The sequence below is a fragment of the Heterocephalus glaber genome, unplaced genomic scaffold (assembly GCF_053883595.1).
Source record: "Heterocephalus glaber isolate CG9 unplaced genomic scaffold, H.glaber_assembly_v1.0 deba00001546, whole genome shotgun sequence".
NCBI classification, from domain to species: domain Eukaryota; kingdom Metazoa; phylum Chordata; class Mammalia; order Rodentia; family Bathyergidae; genus Heterocephalus; species Heterocephalus glaber.
The window spans coordinates 1,697,534-1,720,377 of NW_028258339.1; the positions used below are offsets into that span (position 1 = coordinate 1,697,534).

Here is a 22,844-nt window from a genome sequence, read left to right on the forward strand (position 1 = left end):
TAAGATAGAAACTGCCCTTCAGGGGTATATAGTCTAACAGGGTAGAGGAGACATATATGTGACAAATGGATTAGCAATAGATACTTAAAGAAAGGATGAAAGGATGTTTCATATAGCGGTATATAATGGTCGAAATGATGGCTAAGATGAAATTGCTATAAGAAAGAGATCACTTGGGGATTGATAGATTAAAACTTATTAAGGAGGTGGAATATGAACTAATGGGTGAGTAGTGAAAAATAAGCCATCAGACAGGAGGCACCCTGGGTAAGTGGAGTGGCATAAGCAGAAGGAAGGTAAGGACATACTTGGGCGCCGTTATTCTGGTGCTGCCAAGTGATCTACCTATTAGTGAGATTTCCATAGAGCTTTACTTTTCTTTTTCAGTGCTGGGGATCAAACTCAAGGCTTTGTGTATACTAGGCAAATATTATACTACTGAGCTATACTTGCAGCCCCATGGTCTTTAAAAAAATTATTCCTCATTTTGTCCTCATTTTGCTATTTCTCCAAGGCTTTGTGCTACTGAAGCTCAGACTCCATTTCTGTTGGTTGGTTACCTTTATCCTATCCACATGCCTAAGCCTCTCCACCTGAATTGTTTTTATTAGAGTAAAATTTAAAAGCATTTCCTCACAATTCCACTTCTCCCTCTGGCTACTGCCCCATCTTCCTCCTTATTTCTGCATGGTATCAGAAACAACCTACACACATTGTCTTCACTTCTCCACATGCCATTTAGCTTTCTGTCCCCTGCTGTATGAATTTGACCTCCAGAACTCCACTGAAATGATTCTGCAATACAAATTATCTGCCGCTGATGAAGCAAATGGATGATTTTCAGTCTTCATCAAACACGATTTATATATGGTATTCACATCATTGCTCCAGATTTTGCCCTCCTTCATGCAATTCTTTTTTTTTTCCATTTTTTTCTTTATTTTTTGTTCTGTTAATTTTACTGGTAAATAGATATGCATAATGATAACATTCATCATAGGGAATTTGTACATGTTATATCTTGCATCTTCTTTTTTTCCCCATTCCTCTCCCGCCTTCAACCCCTCTTCCCATCCTTATTTACAAAAGCTTAATTTCCATTTTTTCTTTCTATTCTCTTTTTTCTTGTCCCTTCCTTCACATCCACCTTCCCCCTCCCTTGCTCTCCTTCCCATTTGAACATTGTCTTCCCATTTCACAATATCTATTATATATTTTGGTCCTTATTTACACTTTTGGTTTTTCACACCAGAGAAATAACGTGGTACTTATACAGGTGTATCTGATTTATTTTACTTAAGAGTATGATCTTAAGGTGCATCTGTTTACCTAGAAATGTCTCAAGTGTGTCCTTTTTTATGATAGAGTAGTACTCCATTATGTAAAAAATCCCACATCTCCTTTATCCATTCATTGGTTGATGAGCATTTAGGCTGTTTCCAATATTTAGCTACTACAAATTGTGCTGCTGTTAACATGGGCGTGCATATTTTGCTGTGGCATGATTCTTTTAATTCTTTTGGGAAGATGCCCAGCAAGGGAATAGCTGGGTGAAATGGAACTTCTAGTTTTAGATTTTTGAAGAATCTCCACACTGATTTCCACAGTGGTTGCACAGTCTACACTCCCTCCAACAGTGGAGAAGGGTAACTTTTCCCAACACCCCCCACTACCATTTGTTATTGGTTGATTTCTTGATAGCAGCCATTCTTTCTGGAGTGAGATAGAATTTCAGTGTTGCTTTTATTTGCATCTCTCGAATGACCAATGATGTTGAACATTGTTTCATATATTTATTTGGATTTCTACTTCATCACCTGAGAAGTATCTACTCATTTTAGATGCCCATTTTTGGATTGGGTCTTTAAAATGGGGGGGGTGTCTGCTTTTTCTGAGTTCTTTATATATTCTAGATATTAGTCCTTTCTCTGAGGAACAGCTGACAAAAATTTGTTTCCCACTCTGCGCTGTCTCTTCACTCTGTTGGTGGTTTCTTTTGCTGTGCAAGTCTTTTTTGTTTGTTTGTTTTTTGGTACTGGGGATCAAACTAGGCTCCTTAGCTTGCAAGGCAGGCAGTGGAACCACTGAGCTAAATTCCCGGCCCTGTGCAAGTCTTTTAATAAGATGAAATCCCAGTTGTTGATTCTTTGTGATATTTCCTGTGGAATTGGGGATTCATTCATACAGTCTCTGCCTACACCAGTGTCTTCAATAGTTCCACCTATTCTCTCTTCCAGGAGATTTAGTGTTTCTGTTTTAATATTTAGATCTTTGATTCGTTTCGATTTTAGCTTAATGCATGGTAAAAATGGATCTAATTTTAATCTTTGACATGTGGAAAGGCAGTTTTTCCAGCACCATTTATTAAAGAGGCTATCTTTCTTCCAGTGAAGGTGTTTAGTTTGGCTCCTTTGGCAAAGATAATGTGGCTGAGTATGTTTGGAGTTGTTTCTGCACCTTCTAATCTGTTTCCTTGATCCTCGGGTCTGTTTTTTAGCCAGTGCCATGCTGTTTTATCACAGTAGCTTTGTAGTATAATTTCAAGTCAGGAATTGTGATTCCCACTGCCTTGCTTTTGTTATCCAGAATTGCTTTTGCTATTCTAGGTCTCTTCTTGTTCCAAATGAATTTTAGGATAGTTTTCTTTAAGTCTGTGAGATATGCTATTGATATTTTGATCGGGACTGCATTAAATCTGTATAATAACACTTTTGAAAGTAGGGCCATTTTCACTATATTGGTTCTTCCTACCCAAGAAAAAGGGATATCCCCTTCTATCTCCTTTTTCAGAGTACTGTGGTTTTCAATGTACAGTTGTTTTATTTCCTTCATTAGATTGATTCCTAGGTATTTCATTTCTTTGGATGCTATTGTGAAAGGTGTTGTTTCCCTAATTTCTTTCTCAGTGAGTGTATAGGAATGCTATTGATTTTTGATTCCTGACTTTGTATCCAGCTCTGCTGCTGAATTTGGTTATTGAATCTAGAAGTCTTTTGATAGAGTTTTTCAGATCTTCTATATAGAGTATCATGTCATCCGCAAACAATGATAATATAACTTCTTCCTTTCCTGTCCTTATTCCTTTTATTTCTCTATCCTATCTAATTGCTCTGGCTAATGTTTCCAGAACTTTATTGAATAGGAGTGGTGATATTGGACATCCTTTCTTGTTCTTGGTTTTAGAGTGAAAGATTTCAGTTTTTGTCCATTTAGTATGATGTTGGCTGTTGTTTTGTCATAGATGGCTTTTATCAGATTGAGATAAAGAACATCCATTCCAACTTTCTGTAGGTTTTTTTTTGTCATGAATGGGTGTTAGATTTTGTCAAACACGTTTTCTGCATCAATTGAGATGATCTTATGGTTATTGTCCTTGGCTCTGTTAATATGGTGTATTACATTTATTGATTTGTGTATGTTAAACCATCCCTGCATCCCTGAGATTAATCCTACTTGGTCATGTTGTATAAACTTCTTGATGATTTGCTGCATTCTGTTTGCCAGTATCATATTGAGGATTTTTGTGTCTATGTTCATTAGGGAGATTGGCCTATAGTTTTCTTTTTTTAGTTGGATCCTTCTCTGGTTTTGGTATCAGGGTAATGCTTGCTTCCAGGAATGACTTTGGGAGTATTGCTTTCCTTCTAATTTCATTAAAGAGTTTGAGAATTTGCAACATTAGATTTTCTCTAAATTTCATGTAGAATTCAGTGAATCTGTGAGGTCCTGGGCCTTTCTTTGTTGGTAGATTTTTAATTACATCTTAAATTTCATTGACTGATATTGGGTTATGTAGAATTTTTATATCTTCTTGATTCAGCTTTGGTAATTCATATGTATCTAGAAATCTGTTCCTTTCTTCTATGTTTTTCAACTTATTAGAATACAAGTTCTTGAAGTAGATATTAATGATCTTCTGTATTTCTTCAGGATCCATTGTAATTTCAACCTTTTCATTCCTAATTGTAGGGATCTGAATCTTTGATTTCCTTTTTTTTGATAAGATTGGCAAAGAGTTTGTCAATTTTATTTAATCTTTCAAAGAACCAACTTTGATTCATTGATTCTTTATATTGTTTTCCTAGTCTCAATTGCATTAATTTCTGCTCTGATCTTTATAATTTCCTTTTTCATAAGAATTTTGAATTTGACTTGCTCTTCTTTTTCTATAAGCCCGCGATTCAACATTAGGTTATTAATTTGAGCTTATTCTCTTTCTGATATGGGAATTCACTGTTATAAATTTCCTTCTTAGGACTGTTTTCATTGTGTCCCATAAGTTCCAGTATGTTTGTATTGGTATTATCTTTTAATTGTAGAAACTGTCTAATTTCTTCTTTAATTTCATCTGTGACCCATAGGTTGTTCAGGACAATGTTATTTAACTTAATTTCTATGCGTTTATGAAGTTTTCATGCTTTCTTTTGGCAATGATTTCCAATTTCATTGCACTGTGGTCTGATAATATGCATGGGACAATTTCAATTCCTTTGCATTTACTTAAACATGTTCTATGAGCTAGTATGTGGTCTATTTTGGAGAACATCCCTCATGCAGCTGAGAAGAGTGTGTATTTTGATGTTGTGAGGTGGAACACTCTGGAAACATCTTCTAAGTCCATTTGTTCAGTTAGGTTCAATTAGGTTAGGTTCAGTTGTAATATTTCTTTGTTGATTTTTTGTCTAGTTGATCTATCTATTTGTGATACTGGGGTATTGTTTGTCCCCCATTACAATTATGTTAGTGCTTATTTGATTTTTCATGTTCATTAATATTTGCTTTATATAATTGGCTGGGCTGGTATTTGGTGACTATATATTTATGACTGTTATCTCTTTATCTTGGATTGTTCCCTTTACAGGGATGTAGCGACCTCCTTCATCTCTCTTAATCAGTGATGGCTTGAAATCCACTTTGTCTGCACGTGGAACAGCTACTCCCTTTTTTTTCCAGGTTCCTGTCACATGGACTATTGTTTTTCATCTTTTGTCTTTCAGTCTATGAATTTCTTTTAGAATTAAATGTCTTTCTTCTATGCAGCATATTGTTGGATCTTGCTTTTTAATCCATTCTGCCTGTTTCTTTTGATTAATGAATTGAGATCATTTACCTTGTTGGTTATAACTGATATGCATTGAGTTATCCTGGTTATGTCATTCTCCTGTTCTTGGTTCCCTTTTTTGCCCCTTTGTTTAATTATTTGCCCTTCATTCATTCTGTTGGTGTTTATGGAGTTGTAGTCCTCGTTATCTCTTTTTTTTTTTTGGTACCAGGGATCAAACTCAGGTCCTTGCACTTGTGAGGCAGGCGGCGGAACCACTGAGCTAAATCCCCGGCCCCTTGTTATCTCTTTATAGAATGTCCTTCAGAACATTTTGGAGTGCTGGTTTGGTGGGTATGAATTTTCTTCAGGTGTTCTTTGCCATTGAAGTATTTTATTTCTCCATCAATTTTGAAAGATAGTTTTGTGGGGTACATCAATCTGGCCTGGACATTGTTTTCTTTTAGAAATTGAAATCCTTCACTCCAAGCTCTCCTTGACATGAGAGTTTATGTTGAGAAGTCTGCTGTGATTCTGATGGGCTTTTCTTTGTAGGGGATTTGTTTCTTTTCTCTAACTTCTGTTAATATTTGGTTTGAATTTCTGATATACTATTATATGCTTTGGGGTAGTTTTTTATCATTGCTGATTGGACTTCTATATGCCTCACTTTATGTATGCCAAATTCTTTTACCTTGCTCAGGAAGTTTTCTGCCATTACTTCTGTGAACAGATCTTTTTTCATTGTTTGCTCTATCTCCTGCTTTTTCATTGGCTCTGATCAATCTTATATTATTCTTTTTTGCATTATTTAGCAGTTGTTGGATTGATTTTTTGTGATCTTTCACTATTTTTAAGAAATCTTTCTTTTCATGGTAGCTAACTGCAATCCTGTTTTCTATATCTGATATTCTGTCCTCACATTAGCTCATTCTGCTACATATACTTTCAATGGAATTTTTAGTCTCCTGAATATCTGTTTAAATCTCTTTCATGGATTCCATTTATTTTCTATGTTAGGCATTCATGGTTTCCATCATTTTCCTAAGCTTCTCTATTTGTTTTTATCTATATCTGCTCTGGAATCATTAACCCGGTCTTTCATTATGGTTACCATCTCTGTAGTTACCTGATAAACTTTTTCTGATTTGATTATTTTTGGAGCCTCATTAATCTACTTTGTTACTTCTGCTGTTACCAGTTCAGAGAGTTCAGGTGGGTGATTTTGAAATTGTTCCATCTCATTGCCCACTGGGTTTGCTTTTGGCAAGCTGGAAGTCTGGGGTTGCAACTTGATTCTGTGTCTTCTCATTTTCTTTTTTCTTTTTTAAGTTTAATTCTTGGGTTGGTGCTAGTAAATTGTTTATGGCAGGTGACTCTATTGCTAATGTTGAAAACCCTTAGGAAATGACTACTTCTCAGAGGTGTCTTCCGGGTGTCGCTGGCTTTTGGGTTTTGAATCTATAGCAAGATCCTACCTCTTCAATTTATTGGTGATGAGAAGTTGCTGCCTATTTGACTTGGCTTCTGGTTCTTTGGCATTGGGCTATAGTATTGTTTATGACCCTTCGGCAGTCTTAGTCTTGGCATTCCAGAAAGAACAACTGATTAGAACACTTATGGCGCTTTGGCTAAGGTAGCACAATCAGTAATAGCAATAGCATCAAACACAGCCTACAAAATGACAAACTGTGGTAACTATTAATTTGCCACTTTTAAATGTATGAACTATATTTGGGGTTATATCACAAAATCTAAAATAAACCAGAAAATGGTATATAGTAAATATGACCTCAATATGGCAATTTTACCCTCAGAGGAGAAAATTTAAAAGGGGATGGGGTGAAAATAGAGAAATAGAAGAGGAGAAAGAGATTAGAATTAGGGCTGCAGGACAAAGGAATTTTATGTGAACTTTGGGAAACTGGTGAAGAAGGAAGGAAAGAGTAGGAAGAAATAAAAACCACAACCACAACAACAAAACTAGTAAGTGTTCATACTCAGATAAAAACAAGAACAAACAATCAAGATAAAAAGAAAATAAAACCTAATTTAAATAAAGAAGAAAATGTTTACTTCAGAGTGTTTCTCTGCTGTCACTAGTAGTCAGAGTGAGCAGACAGAGCCAGATCCTTATTGATTAATCCCAGCAAGCCAGCCATAGATTTATGGCAATGTAGCGGATAATCCCAGCAAGCCTACACCTTTAGTTCCACTGAAGTTCAAACTGGTTTCTGTGAGGCTGGTATCTGATTTGTTCAGCCTGCAACACTCTGTGTGTCTCTTGCTGGTTTGAACTCAGCTCCCTGACAGCTTGAACTCTTATTTCTTGACCTCTTGCCAACTTGAAATCAGCTCTGCCTTTCCTTGACACTGGGAGCTGCTAGACAGAGCCACCCCAAAGCTGCTCTGAGTTCTGAGCTCAGTTGGCCCCTCTCTAAGATGGCTACTGGCCAGTTGCCCTCTCCTGGCAGGCATCTGAAGTTAAATAATTCACCAGGCAGTGCAGTCCACCATGTCCTCTGCTCCATTCCACTGATGTGTTTCTCTGTGGAGGCCTCTGAGGTCGCCAGTAGTCACTGTGTGTCTGCAGGTTCAAGCTACCCCTCCCACACAGTGAGTCATGGCTCAAGGAGAAAGAGCCACTTGTCACCTCCTCTTTCTGCACTGAGGTCTCTCTCTCTGTCTTCTCCCTGTGGGCTTCAATTCTCACTTCAGATTCTTGCTGGGTCCTGGAAATCCACTTCTGTCCTTCTCTTCTTCACTCTGCTATATTCCAAATCTCAGAGAGGTTGTTTCTCTGCTGTTCACCACTCCACCATCTTTCTTCAAGCAATTCTTACTCTTCAATCACCCTGTTGCTTTTTCCCTCTACTTCTTTGTCCTTTACTACCTGGCCTTCTCAATCACCCTTTAAATGTTTCTCCTAGTTCTACTCTTTCTCATTTCATTATATATTGTGGTAAATCTCACCCTGTCCTCTAGCTACAGTTTGTTTTTGTGCAAGGATGGCCCTAGCTATTGTCTCCCAAATCAAATAACCAAATTTCTACTAGACATTAATACTTAAGGCATCTCTGAAACATTTCAGTCACAATATGCTCAAAAACCTAAAAAAATAGGTCCCCGTATCAGTGACCATGACTACTGTGCCAACCAAGCCAGAAACACAGAGCCATCTTCAGTTCTTCTGTTGTTCTCGTATTTTATATCTAAATGATTTACCCTGAGGAGAGAACATGCAGAGCACTTGGAGATAATATTTAGGTTTCAGGAGGGGAGGTTAAATAACATCTTATTGACTTACCGTATTATTTTCTGATACCTAAGATTAAGCCACGCTTGTCTATGTATATCCCTGGATAGGAGGTGGCATGTTAAGTATACCTTGTCCAGTACAGTAGGCACATTATCCCCGTTCAGTCATTGATTGGCCATAATGTAGATTTTAAATAAGACTTCTTGGAAGGTAGCTTGATAAGAGTTCTTGTTTTACAGACCAATGTGTGCTACTTCCTTGTTCTGTCACGTGGGAAATACTGTTTTCTAGTATAATGGGATTATTGTGATAATTAAATGAGACAATTTATATAATTAATTCTCTGAGAATTTTTGACCCCTTCCTTTCCCTGGGGTATGAAAGAAACATCATGGGAGCAATCAAATATTCTTAAATAGAGATCATATCAGAACCCTAGTTGTTTGCAACCTAACCTACAGAGAGCATGGCTTTCTGGGAAAACCTTAAGAAATAAAGGTCTGTGAGATGCTGATTGTACAGAGATACTAGCACTTAGAGGCAGTGTGGGCATCTTCTTGAGCAGCTTCTAAGCCAGTCACAGGAACATGAGATTCCATTGTTTCACCCACTTATCCCTTTTTGGTGAGCTTTGTATATTCCTCCTCTCTTCCATAACATTTGCCTCAACCAGACACTTGGGAGTGATCATCATTATGGCCTTGAATATCAAGGGCCTTCTGGTTTTCCAGGTGTGGCAGGCCTTACAGCTTCAGTCCTCCCACCTTAGTTTCGGTTGGCTTTCAATGCATTATATATGATGTGGTGCTGCCCTCTTGTGGGAAATTTAACCTTTACATACTTGCCCACCCTGGGCCTGGAATTTCTTAGTCTTGTTTTATTCTCTCAAATTCATGAAAGAGCTTTTACCCCAGCAAAGAACTGTGATTTCCCTATATTCATGAATAGCACAGTGTTTTATATAAAGATTGAAGGACTTTTGTCTCAGTAAGGAACCAACTGACAAAGTTCCAAATGACCTTTTGCTCTGGGCTTCAGTTCTTGCAGTTCTTCTCAAAGAGAAGGAACTTTAGAAAGTGACCTATTCTGAAGAAAAAAAAAAACAACCCAGCTTTTCCTTCTATATTGCCTTTTTGAAAATGGTTGCCTAAATCAGAAAGACATCTGAAGTGTCACTCTCAGCTCTTCTCTTGCCCCAGCTCCTCCAATCCAAATAATTTCAAGTCTTAATGTTCCTAACCTACTAAAAACCTCCCTGTTGCCTCTGTCTTATTTCAATCATTCATGATTTCTCACCTGAACTATAGCATTTTAAGAGCCTTCAGCACTCATTCTCACTTCCTACCAGTCAATCCACTCTCAAAACAAGTGTGTGACATGTCATCTCTTTATTTGAAAAAAAAAAGAACAACCATTCAGCCATGTTGATCTCAGAAAATTCATTTCATTCTGATAGAAGACACAAACCGTATTGAAGATACTGCATCCATAAGCCATCTTTTTGCAAAAAAAACCCCAGCATCTAAATATGTGAAGAAAAACTATAGACAGTACTAAAAGAAAAATTGTATGAATGTCTGTATGGGAGACTTTAACATAATTTTACTATGACAATAAAATAGACTAAAAATAAAATTGTAGGAGATTTGTAGAACATAATTCATTAGATCTAATTCCTAAATTGCAAAATTATATTTTATAGACAGTGTATATATCTTACCTTCTTTTCAAATTTTTGGAGACCATTTAAAAAGTGATCATGTGCCGTTCTACAAAGAAAACCATTAAAAACTCTTAAAATTGAAAATCACATTGGCTAGTAAGGCATGGTGGCATGTGTCTATAGTCTCAACCACTTGGATGGCTGAGGTAGGAGGGTTACTTGAGCCCAGGAGGTAGAGACCAGCCTTCACAACATAGCAAGATCCTGAGGAAGGAAGGAAGAAAGGAAGGAAGGAAAGAAGGAAGGAAGGAAGGAAGGAAGGAAGGAAGGAAGGAAGGAAATCATCTTGGCTCTTTTCCTCTGATGATAATGCACAATGTTTACAAATTTAAAAACAAATGTCAGCACAAATCTTGGGCTACTTTGATATTTCAGAACACATTTACATGCAAGTAATAGCTCAAATAAATACTAGCTGAGAAATGAGAATAATAAAAACATGACCCTGTCTTAAAAAACTTTGAGATAAGTACTATATTTAGAAGTAAATTCATAACCTTAAATATATTATTATCAAAATGAATAATGAAATTATATGATTAAAATCTAGTATAATATAAAGCCAAGGGTTGCATTTTTTTAAAGCAGAAAAAATTAAATAGATAAGCCTCCAACAGATTTACTCAATAAAACAAATATGAATTAAAAATTAAATATAATGATAAATGGGATATAGCAAATACAAAGAAAATTTCTAATATTAAAATACCTAATATACATTCTTTAATTGAATCTTAATAAGCTTGAAAATCTCAGGAAAGTTTAAAGTAATAAAATTTTAGATGCTAAAAATTATTGACAAGTTAAAAAATAATGAGACTTTAACAACAGGAACATTGCAAACAATAATCAAAGAGAAATTTCCAAAATTACTTTGGGCTCAGTTTTTTTTTTTTTTTGGTACCAGGGATCAAACTTGGGTCCTTACTAGGCTCAGAAGTTTTTAATCAATGAGTTCCTTCCAATTTTCTAGGAAAAGCCAATTCAATTCTATAATAATGTTATAGATTTGAAATTGTTGCAGAATTATTAACATTGCTTTTGAGCCTAGCATTTGATACTAAAACCTGAGAGACTGCTCTAAAAGAGAATGTATTCTAATTAATCAATTTAGATGCCAAGTTTATAAATGAAATCCTATCAACTTACTTCACTGATATAAGACTAATAATTAAATGGAAGTGTTAAAAGATAATTTTTAAACCGAAAATTCTTAAATAATATAGATAATGAAAATTAACATATATTCAAGATTTTATATAACTCTAATAAGGGAACTGCAACATGTTACAACCAGTTCAAAGTAGAAGTCAAAGAAACAAAAATTTAAAGGTAACAGTAAACAACAACCAGTTAGAAGATAGATGAAAAAATCTCTCCCCATCACAATAGCAACCAAACACATAAAATATTGGGTAATGTCCTTAAGAAGAAACTATCTGTTTATTACAGAATCTATCTATCTATCTATCTGTCTATCTGGAGAAAATTACAAAAGTATATAGTAAAAATGTGTACAAGTAATTTTTGATGGTATGGACAGTCCTGAGGCACTGTAAGTGATTTTTTTACATGCCAAGACACAGTTTAATGAACAGTTTTTTCACACTGCTCTGGTTTACACCTGCTGTCTGTAGACAACTTCCAAACCATAATTCCTCCAATCTCCTGGAAGATCCCTGCACTTTTTTCTTTTTTTTCCCCCGCCCCTTGTAATCCAGGGCTTCACTATGCTATACCCTCAGCTCTTTCTTCACTTTGAAAACTCAAACAATCAGCTTTCATGAATTTTATTTCCTTGCTAGTGTCATCTCAGCCTCTGGGTCATTCTTTCACTTTCCTTTTGTATGATGGTACCAACTTCATTGTCATCTTCTCTACCTCTATTCCAGTTGTCATGCTGAAAGATCTCGTTGTCCTTTTAGAAATATTGTAGTCTTATGGGGCCTTGGTCTTCAGTGGTAGATCCTTCTATATCAGCAGCTCATTCCTCTGACTATATCATGGGCCTTGCCATCTTTTTAGTCAATAAATGTTTGTGAGAGACTGCCCTATTGATTATGCTCAAAGTAGGCTATAAGCAGTGCAGGTTGTAAAGAGTTAACTCCTCCATTGGCTTATTTCAAGAAGTAAGTCCTACTGAAGCCTACGTGACTCCTAGGAACATTGTGGGTGGCGTACAGATTTACACAGCCTCTCTGCCAAAGGCCACAGCAGAGACCAGAGAGAAGGCCTGTGAAGTTGCGGGGCTCAATAAAAGATAAAAGACCAGCTGAAGTTGGGGTGACTTGCGCCCAAATTCTGTTCCTTCTTTACTAAAAAGACAAGGTTAATTACTAACCACAACCTATATTTTGTCTGTTCTGTTCCTAATTCAAGAATCCTTTGTCTCTTCCTTTACAAGCCTTGCTTGTATCAGCAATGTATCCATGGCAACTACACGTAGTCCTGTCACATAGCCCCTTTAACACAATCTAACTATGATGTTACAAATAAATATCAGCAGCTTTGGCTGGCCAGGATCTTTTGCTGGTTAATCAGCACTGGCCATCCTGGCTCCCCACTTTTCTCTTTAACTCTGTCTCTGTGTCTTTCTTCTTGCCTTGTGTTGTAGCATTGAGAAGGAGATCAGAACCCACTGCAGGGCTTCTGATAAATATTTACTGAAAATTGGACCTGTGTTATAGTCTGGTGATTTGATCATAAATGTAGTTGTGGTCCCTCTTGTCATGGACCCCTGACACCTTCAATCTTTCTCAATCAAGTTTCCTCATCCGAATCACAGAACATAGAAAATAATTTATGACTATTATTTCATTTTTCTCAAGTATGATACATAACTAAGAGCATTGCAGCTGCATGAAGATAACTTAATTCATTACATACAATGGGTGCTTCAGGGCTCCAGTGAATATTATTTAGGAAATTGTTAGAAATATAAATTATTGGGTACCACCATAGACCTACTAAATCAAAGCTCTAAGGGTGGTTTCTTGATGTCTGTCATAATAGTCTTTCTAAATGGAAAGTTGTCAGTTTGAGAACCAGTGTGGTGGGCAGTAGGACTTAATTTTCAAGAATCAGTTGAGGAAAACTAAATTCCACTCTCTGACAACATAGTTTTCTCATACCTCGTTCTATTTATACCTATTCTTCAACACCATCAAGACTTCAAATTTCATCTTCTTCTCTGATGCTAGCCTTCTTTTGACCACCATGGCCATAAGACTCCTTACTCTACTCATTTAGTCTAAACTCCACTGTTTACTCATGGTTTACCTGCCACCTCTGGGCTAATGGCTATATCTCTAATTCTGATCTTCCTCCATAATTCAGATTCATGTATTCAGCAGCTGGATAGAAATGTCTGTAGGAAAACTCAACAGAAAATTGGAAGGCAATGTGTATAAGTCTGAATTCATTATCCAGCCTTATTGAACTCTTCCCTGCCAATAGCAGTTGGTGGTTCCATCATCTACTGACCCATGCAAGTGAAAAACCTAAGAGGATTCTTGACTCCTTACTCTCTCTCTCACTGAACCATGCTGATTTTATCTTTTAAATGCTTCCATAATCCATCCACTTCTCTCCATGTCCACTGTCACTGCCTTAGTTCATGCCCTCATCTTCTCCCCCCTGAATCATTTCAGTAACCTCTCAGGTGCCTCAGATCTGTTTGCCAAGGTGTTACCAGAGAGGTTAATCCAAAATACAGATTCAGTTACATTGATTCCCTGCTGAAAATTTGTCAATGGCCTTCATTGCCCAGAGGCATAATATGCAAGACATTTTATATCCTCTTTCCTACCCACACCTTCATCTGGCAAGCTTTGACTTTTTATGCTGGGGCTAAATCATTTCCTAAAGATATGCCATTTATCAACCCTGTGACTCTTCATTCTCTCTTTTCAACTGGAAGCATCTATGTTTCCTTTATTTTCCTAGTTAATGCTTCACATTAATATGAACATACTGGAAGATTCATCCCTTGGGTAGTCATTACCAGGACACCTTTTTTGCCACAGATCACTAAGGTGACCTTTCACTGGCTCTTATAGAACTCTAGCTTTTATCACATTGTATGGAATGAATATGTGTATTTATTTTTCCCACTAGACTAGACTAGGGATTGGCAAACTATACTTCATGGGCTATCCAAGACAACACTTGCTTTTATACAGATTGCTAAATAAGCATGTTGGTTTTTAACATAAATGTTAAGTGGCTGGTGAAAACAATAGTAGTGTTTCATGATGTGTGAAATTATATGAAGCTCAAATTTCAGTGTCCATAAATAAGGTTTTAATTGGAACTGAACCACACCTATTCATTTATGTGGTGTCTATGCTGCTTTCACACTAAAATGGTAATTTGAGTTATGACAGAGATTGTATGACTTGAAAAACCTAAACTATTTTTTATTTGGCCTTTAAAGAAAAATATTTCTGATCCCTGGACCAGAAGAACCACAAGGAAAGGGGCCACTCCTTAATCATTGTTGTTTTCCCAGCATGTTGTTCCTTGTATGACCTATAGGAAGGACTAAGGACTTTTTTTTACACATCCTGACATAAAGAAGTAGGAATGACTCAGGAAATATTTGTACATATCCTGATGTAGGGATGTGGCTATGATTGATTCTTTCACTTACAGATATATTTTTCAAGGTCACCTAAATTGGCACATGACATTGCATTCATTCTCTTATGAGCATGGCTATTTGTGAGGCTGTTTTTAAGTAACTGATTAACTGGGTGCACTGAACAAAAAACAAAAATCTAGTTTTTATCATTGAACCTGATGTCCAGAACTTGGATCAGCATAAAGACTATAAAAAGGAACTGCGATATCTTGGGGCCTTGTCCAGGCCACCTGCCAACCTCCCTTGTTATCTTTTTTCTGTTGTTGTTATCATAATAGCCTTGCAATTTACAATTAAATGGAAGGGATTAAAGCTCATTAAAAGTGAAGTTGTCCTGTCATGTATCCCTCATATCAGAGATATGAGGTGCGTCACAGTTGGCACAGTGTTACACAAGTGCTGAAAAGACAAGAGATAGAAAAGTCAAAGTAATATTATAAAGCAGGGACAGATAAACTATGGCTTAGGGCCAAATCTGTCCTGCTGTCTGCTTTTGTAAATAAAGTTTTATTGGAACATAGGCATCTCTTCCATCTACAAGTTGTCTGTGATTGTTTGTATCCTATACTCACAAAATTGAGTAGCTGCAGCAGATACCATATAGTTTACAAAGTCTAAAATATTTACTACCTTGCCCTGTACAAAATAAGTTTGTTGGCCCCTGATATAGAGCTTCCTCCAAAAAGATAGTGTTTAGACTTTAGATAAAGTTTACAAACCCTGAAAGAAAACCATCATAGTCTATATGTGAGAATGAATATAAAAAAATCACAGAATAAAACCAACAAACATGGTAGGCAAATTGATGACTTCTTAGGGTTCAGTTATTATTTTAAATTTGAACCATGATGTGGTTGATACAGGTCAAAATGAGTGTCCCTTGGGTTCATACAAATATGTATTTACTGGCTTGCTTCTATTTACAGGATATTTATTGAGTGCTACTAGAACCTAAATACTGAGTTAGCTGCTATGGATATCATAGAGAATAAGCCAAATACATTCTGTGCTCATGTGGAACTTGCTATGAATCAAGTTTGATCCTCACATGACTTCTACTAGTTGTGTAACTTTGAGCAAGTTTATATAACTTATTTTAGCCCCTCTTTTCCTACCTATATAATGAGAATTCTATTTTTTATTTTAATTTATTTATTAGTACATGTGTGTGATACATACTGACTACTTTCATTGTGGATATCTGATACATGTACATGACAGATTTTAACTCTCTTTTACATCCTCTTCCCCTCTCTACTTCTTCCCTTCCTTTCCCTTCATCTCCTGGCCCTCTTCCCCCTCACAGTAGATCTATCTCCCTGTTTTATTTTATTCATCTTTTATTTTGCTCTTTACTTATACTTAATATATCTCATAGGAGAGAAAGCATGTGGTATTTAAGCTTGGGTGTCTGATTTATTTCACTTAACATTAATGCCTCTTTTGGAAGTTTGTTGTAAGGATTAAATGAAGTACTTTTTCAAATAATTCAAAGAATATTTATTGAGTGCCAATTATGTGCTCAGCAGCATTTTAGATATTACTGATACAGCAGTTAATACAACAGAAAGATTTTGCTTTCATGGAAATTACCATTTAGATAAATATGTGAAAATACCTGAAATAAAGTAGGCATTAGGTAACTTTGTTTTTTCTCAAGTACATCAAAGGAAGGCTATACTTATCTTTCATTACTAGTTCTAGTGGAGAATATAATACTTCACTGCACAAATTTCCTTTTAATGAATAGCACTTTTGACAACATAGACCAGATTATATTGTCAGTCACCTTAAAAACTGTCAGAGTAATCATTAGGTTGGATAGATTAAGTTGTGCAAAACAACTGCCTCCAAATTGGTTTGCCTATTATTAAATGTATCTCTTTGCCTTTTTTTCTTTAGTAGTGCTGGGGATTGAACTCAGGCCTCCCACATGCCAGGCAAGCACTCTAGCACTGAGCTATATACATTTAGCTCCCTTATTTCTATTTTCTATGTTTTTTTCTTGACCTACAGACTTTTCTACTCTTCTCTCCCAAACCAAAGACTGACCATACACCAAAGTCAAGCTCTAATCAAAGGCAAATGTATTCTCAGAGCTAAAATAGGTCTCTGTATCACTGTGCTTGGTGATTCCATTTTATAGGTGAGAAAATAGGTCTAGAATGAGGAAGGACTTTCCTAAGACCACAAGCTTGGGAGTGACAGAGGTAATGCTAGAACCAGTAGCTCTACTTGCCCAGTCCAGTTTTCTTTCCACTATTTCTGGAATGTGTCACACTTGCTACCTCCTTTAAGAAGCCTTCCTGCATTTGAGAGAAATGACTCCTTACTATAGCAAAATAAATTTGTGATTCTGTCCTTTAACTTAATATTTTCCTCTGCCAACTCTTTTTAAAAAACTAATTTACTTCCAAATGTTTCACCTATTCCTTGGACACACAAGACTGTGAAATCCCTGGCCCCAGCTTTTCCTTTTTCCTGAGCTCCAGACTTCTAAAGTATACATTTCATTTCACACACCCCAACCTAATGTACTGATATCTATATTTTTGTTCATGGCATCTGTACTATGCCTATAAGCCTGGCTCACAATTGTAGAGCCCTGTTGAATTCCCTTCTTTATCGCCAACTGTCCTGAGTCCTTTCTGAGCTCGCTCTGCAGTGTTTCCAATATGCATCTCATCTATCTCCATTGGCTTCTTCCTGCCACTGACAGGGACTCATTACCCTTATCTGGATGCTCTCCAACTCATTCTTTGCACTTCTGCCAAATTAATCTTCCTAAAGTACATCTCAGTATTTATTTCAATCAGCAATAATTGTGCTTTGGATAAACCTCCTGAGTTACAAGATCTCTGTTATGCTTAGCCTGGGTCATGTTATTTCATTTCTCAAGAAAGTCTCAATTGCCTCCAGAAATAAGTCCAAGTACTTCAGCCTAGCGTTTATGACTGTATCTTCTTGAAACCCAAAGGGTTCCTTGAGAGAGATAGCTCCTTCTTTGTAATACCCAATTCTTTTGCCTGTGTCCTGGACCTCATTCTCCTGCAGTTCAAGAAATCTTTCTCCTTGAATTCCGACTCTCCCTTCTTCAGGTATTGTCAGCCTGTTATCCCTTTTGTCATAATTTCTTCTCCTAAGTCTAAAAACCTGGTCAGTACTCTCCTATTTTGAAAACAAACTTTCTCAAACCTACATTCGCCTTTAGCTATTGCCCTTTGGACAGCTGTGTTTGCTCACCAGTTATTCTTCCGCATGTTCCACTCACAAGCACAACCCAAAACATTCTAACTTGATCCCCCACCACATCCCTCAAGTGAGTCTGCTCAAAATTACCAGTGACCTGTTAATTAATTAAAATAATGAGCTCCTTTCAGTCTGTTCTTAACTTCACTTCAATATTAGTTTCCTAATACTGCAGTGACAGTACCACACACAGGGTACCTTAAAACAATAGAAATTATCTCTTGGGCTGGGGATTTAGCTCAGTGGTTCTGGCGCCTGCCTCGCAAGCACAAGGTCCCGAGTTCGATCCCCGGTGCCACAAAACAAAACAACAGAAATTATCTCATACTTCAGAGGCATAGAAATCTGAAATTGGAGTGTTTGGAGGTCCAGGCTTCCTCCTGAGGGCTCTAGAAAAGACTTTCCCTGCCTCTTCTAGCTTTTGATGGTTACAAGCAGCCATTCCTTGACTTATAGACACAATGCTCTAACCTGGCTCTGTCTTAGGAAAGCATTTTCTCTTGTGTCTCAATGTATTTCTCTGTCTGTGTGGCCTTGTTATAAGGTCATCAGTCATTGGATTTATGGCCTACCTTACAACAGTATGGCTTTATTTTTAACTAATTACATCTGCAAAGACCTCGTCTCCACTTTTATCTTATTGCTGATTTTAGAGGAATTGCTTTGTTTTCCCATTCGTTATGATGTTGACTATGGGTTTGTCATGTATGGCTCTCATTACTTTGAGGCAGGGTCCTTCTATACCTATTTTTATTGGGAAAGAAGTTTGAATTTCATCAAAGGCTTTTTCTGAATCTCTTGAGATGATCATGTTATTTTTATCCTTGATTATATATTTGCAGTGTATTACATTTATCGATTTATGTATGTTGAACTATCTTTGCATCTCTAGGATGAAGCCAAATTGGTCATGATGTATGATCTTTTCAGTGAGTTCTTGAATTCTGTTTACAAGTACCTTATTGAGGATTTTTGCATCTATGTTCATCAAGGCTGTTGACCTGTGGTTTTCTTTTTTGTTGATGTCAGGGTATTGCTGGCTTCATGAAATGTTTAAAAGCATTCCTTCCCTTTTAATTACATGGAAACATTTGAGAAATGTTGGTGTTAGCTCTTCTCTAAATTTCTGGTAAAATTCAGCAGTAAATGCACTGAGTCTTGGGCTTTTCTTGCTTGGTAGAGTTTTTATTGTTGCATTGATTTCATTGTTTGTTTTTGTTCTTTTCATAGTTTTTAAATATCTCCTTGGTTCAATTTTGGTAAGTCATATGTGTCTAGGAATTTATCCATTTCTTCCAGATTATTTTATTTATTGGAATATAGGTTTTCAAAAGTGGTTTCTAATAATCCCCTGTATTTCAATGGTGTCTGTTGTGATTTTGTTTTTTCTATTTCTTATTTTATTGATGTGAGTCTTTTCTCTATTAGTAAGTTTAGCTAAGGGTTTGTCAATCTTATTTATCCTTTCAGAAATCAACTCTTTGATTCATTTATCCTTTGTATTGTTACTTTGGTACTTTGATCTTTATAGATTCTCTCCTTCTACTGTTCTGGATTTGGATTGTTTTTGCTTTTCTCAGACCTTGAGATACATCTCTAGGCTATTTATTTGGAATTATTCTGTGTTTCTCATGTAGACACTCATAAATATAAACTCACTCCTCTTACCCATAGCTATAAACATCACTCATAGCTTTCATTGGGTTCTACAGATTCTGATATGTAATATCCCTGGGCTGGATCCCCAGTACCACACAAAAAAGAGAGACACAGCAAAAAAAGAGGGATTTTATAGAATAGAATTAGGGTAGGTCAGAGCATAATTAGATGAAATCAAGATAAGGCTGTTTAAAGGTATCTGAGAAACCATCTTGCCAGTGAAAATTACTGGATTGTGAGCAAACCTTTGAGAGAAAATAGTGGAAACCCCATCACTGAGTCACAGTTATTTACAACTAGACAGGACAATGTCGTTGAGAAATCATGTAACATAATACAGGGAGTGGTTTCATTCTGTTCCCAGAGGGATGGACTGGATGTGACCTAATAGCTTTTTCCTGTACTAATTTAGTTGACTGTGTCAGAGAAAATACCGGATGTCAACAGGTTGAAAGAGAGGACTCCAGAAGACATGGAGAATTAGTCAGGGACAGGTAAAACTATAAATTTAGGACCTTATGCTCACCACTAAGCTCTAAGTCAAAGCTCCAGTACTGGAATATAGTATTTGATGAATAAATGAATAGCTGATGGATGAATGAATGACACCTTGGGGAGTACATCTAATATAAGATGAGCAATGGACTGACAGGTTAGACATGTTCTTTAATATCTCTGAGTCAGGTTTCTCATTTCTTTCTCAATGATTTCTTCTCAGAATGAAATGAAAGAGTATAGATAAGATATGTGGGGTGATCTAAAAATATGGTCAATGCTTAAAGTTTTAAAAATTTATTACAGTAAAAGATGCATTGCCATTAATCCCCTTAAAATACTCCTCGTTTTAAACACACTTATCTCACTATTCTTGCCACTTTCTTTTGTTATATTGTAAATTTTTTATTAGTATTTGTAGTTCAAAATGATTACATTTATCATCAGGAATTGATACATGTACATAACACATCTTAATTCTTTTTTATCCCCTTCCCCGCCCTGCCTTCTTTCCCCTTTGCATCTCTTAGTCCCTTTCTGAAGCAGTTTCAGAGGTCCTTTTTCATGTCTTGAATTGTGCTGCTGTGGCTGCCTCTATATCCTGAATCAATGAAAAATATTTAGTTTTAGTGGTCATTTTTACTTTGGGGAAAAGCCAGAAATTGCACAGTGGCACATCCAGTAAAAATGGTGCAAGAGGGCCAGGGATTTATCTCAGTGGTACCACCACCTGCCTCACAAGTGCAAGGTCCCGAGTTAGATCCTTGGTACCAAAAGAAAAAAAAAAGATGCAAGAGAACACATTATAATGTTTTTATGAGCCTGCCTTTCCATTGAATGGCACAGAGCAGCAATATTCACTGTGTTTTTTATCACAAGCTGCAAAGATGCTTACAAAATAATACTTAAGAACTGCTACAGGAAGAGACAATAAGAATGGGATAAGTATGTTTGAAGCAAAGAGGAATGTTTTAATGGGGATTAATGGTAACGTGTCTTTTACCATAATAAATGGTTTTAATTTAGCCATTTACTATACAATGTTTCATCCTTTGAACTTTGAATTTACTTTGAATCTAAGAAGCATCAACTCTCTTTCCCTTCTATTTTTCCATACTCAATATCTTCATAAAAATAAAAATTTCTTAGGAACTAAACGTCTTCCAACAGTTTTTTTTTTAACTTTTCTAGGTCCTTTGTACTCCTACATAACTTTTAAATTTCAATATCCAATTCTTCATTTGTAGCAAGTATAAACAGACCTGAATTTTTATATATACCTTGTGTTTTCTAATCCTGCTAAATTCAAGTACAAGTTCTAGGGGCTCCTAGAGATTTCTTAGTATTTTCTCTGTAGATGATCATTTCATCTACATATAAAGATTTTGCTTCTACTTTGCAAATCCTATTCTAATTGTGTCATTTTATTGCCAGACTATTTTGGTTGGGCCTAGGTTTCAAAGTTTAATAGACAGATAAAGAGTAAGCATATCTGCCCTTGTTCCCCACCTTAAGGAGAAAGCATTGTATCTTCTCCATTCATATAAGGCGTTCTCACTGGAAGTATGGAGTACATGTCTTTGATCTGTTGAGAAGGTTCTGTTCTACTTCTAGTCTCCTGATAGCTTTTACCATGAACAGCTGTAGAATTTAGTCCAATACTTTTTCTCCAACTAGTGACAGGATCATATGGCTTTTTCCTTTCCTCTGTTAAAATGATGACTTTGGGGGTGGATCTTCTAATGCTGAACCAACACTGCCATCCCTATAACAAAACCACTTTCTACATACTGCCAGATCTGACTTCTAACAGTTTGTTTTGTTAAACAAATTTCTATCTGTGTTCATAATTTTTTCTTCTATTATCTTTATCCAGTTTTAGGATTAGCACAGTGCTGATTTCCTAAAATGAGGAGAGAAGTGTTCCTTCTTTTTTCTGCTTTAATTGTTTGATATAATTTATCAGTTAAAATGTATATGAGCCTGCTGTTGTCACATAGGTAGGTTTTCAAGCTAGGAATATGCTTTCTTCAATAGGTGCTATTCAAATTTTATATTTCCTCCAGAGTTAGTTTCATTAATTTGTCTTCCAAGGTACTTCTTAGAAGTTGTCAAATTTATTTCAAAAAAGATTTTCGTAATATGCTTTCTATATCCTTTTAAATTCTGTAAAATCTGTGGTAATGTCTCCTAGATCTTGATATTGTAATTTAAAAAATGGATAATTGATACTGTGTAATAGGAAGAAAAGGTCTAAAGGAGCAGGGGAAGTGGGAGGTGTAGGGGAAAGGAAAAAGGGGGAAAGAAAAAAATATGAGAAAAGGAACAAATGGAAACAAAGTCTTTGCAAATAGGGAAGGGTGGAGCCAGTGAAGGGAGGGCAAGGGAAGGGGAAAAAATAAGAACCAAGATACATCATGTAAAGGTACAAGACGGACCGGCGATTTAGCTCAGTGGTTCTGGTGCCTGCCTTGCAAGCGCAAGGTCCCAAGTTTGATCCCCGGTACCAAAAATAAATAAATAAATAGATAAATAAATAAATAAATAAAGGTACAAGATCCCAATGATGAATGTAACTGTATTTATACCTAAAATGTACCAATAAACTTAATGGAAAAAAAGTAAAAATTTCTCTTTGTTTCATTATGTGGAGAAAAGAGAAAGTTATGTCTTTCCACTTTAAAAAATCATAGATATTGATATTAGAACACCTCAATTTAACATTAACAACTACAGGAAATTGTCGAGCAATTTTTAAAAACAAATGGTTAAGGCA

At 36.2% G+C, this 22,844-nt stretch overlaps 1 protein-coding gene across 3 annotated transcripts in view; it reads left to right on the forward strand.

Moving 5' to 3' along the window:
- Shroom4 (shroom family member 4) overlaps positions 1 to 22,844 on the forward strand; it is a 273,979-nt gene that overhangs the window by 166,242 nt on the left and 84,893 nt on the right. The window lies entirely within an intron of this gene.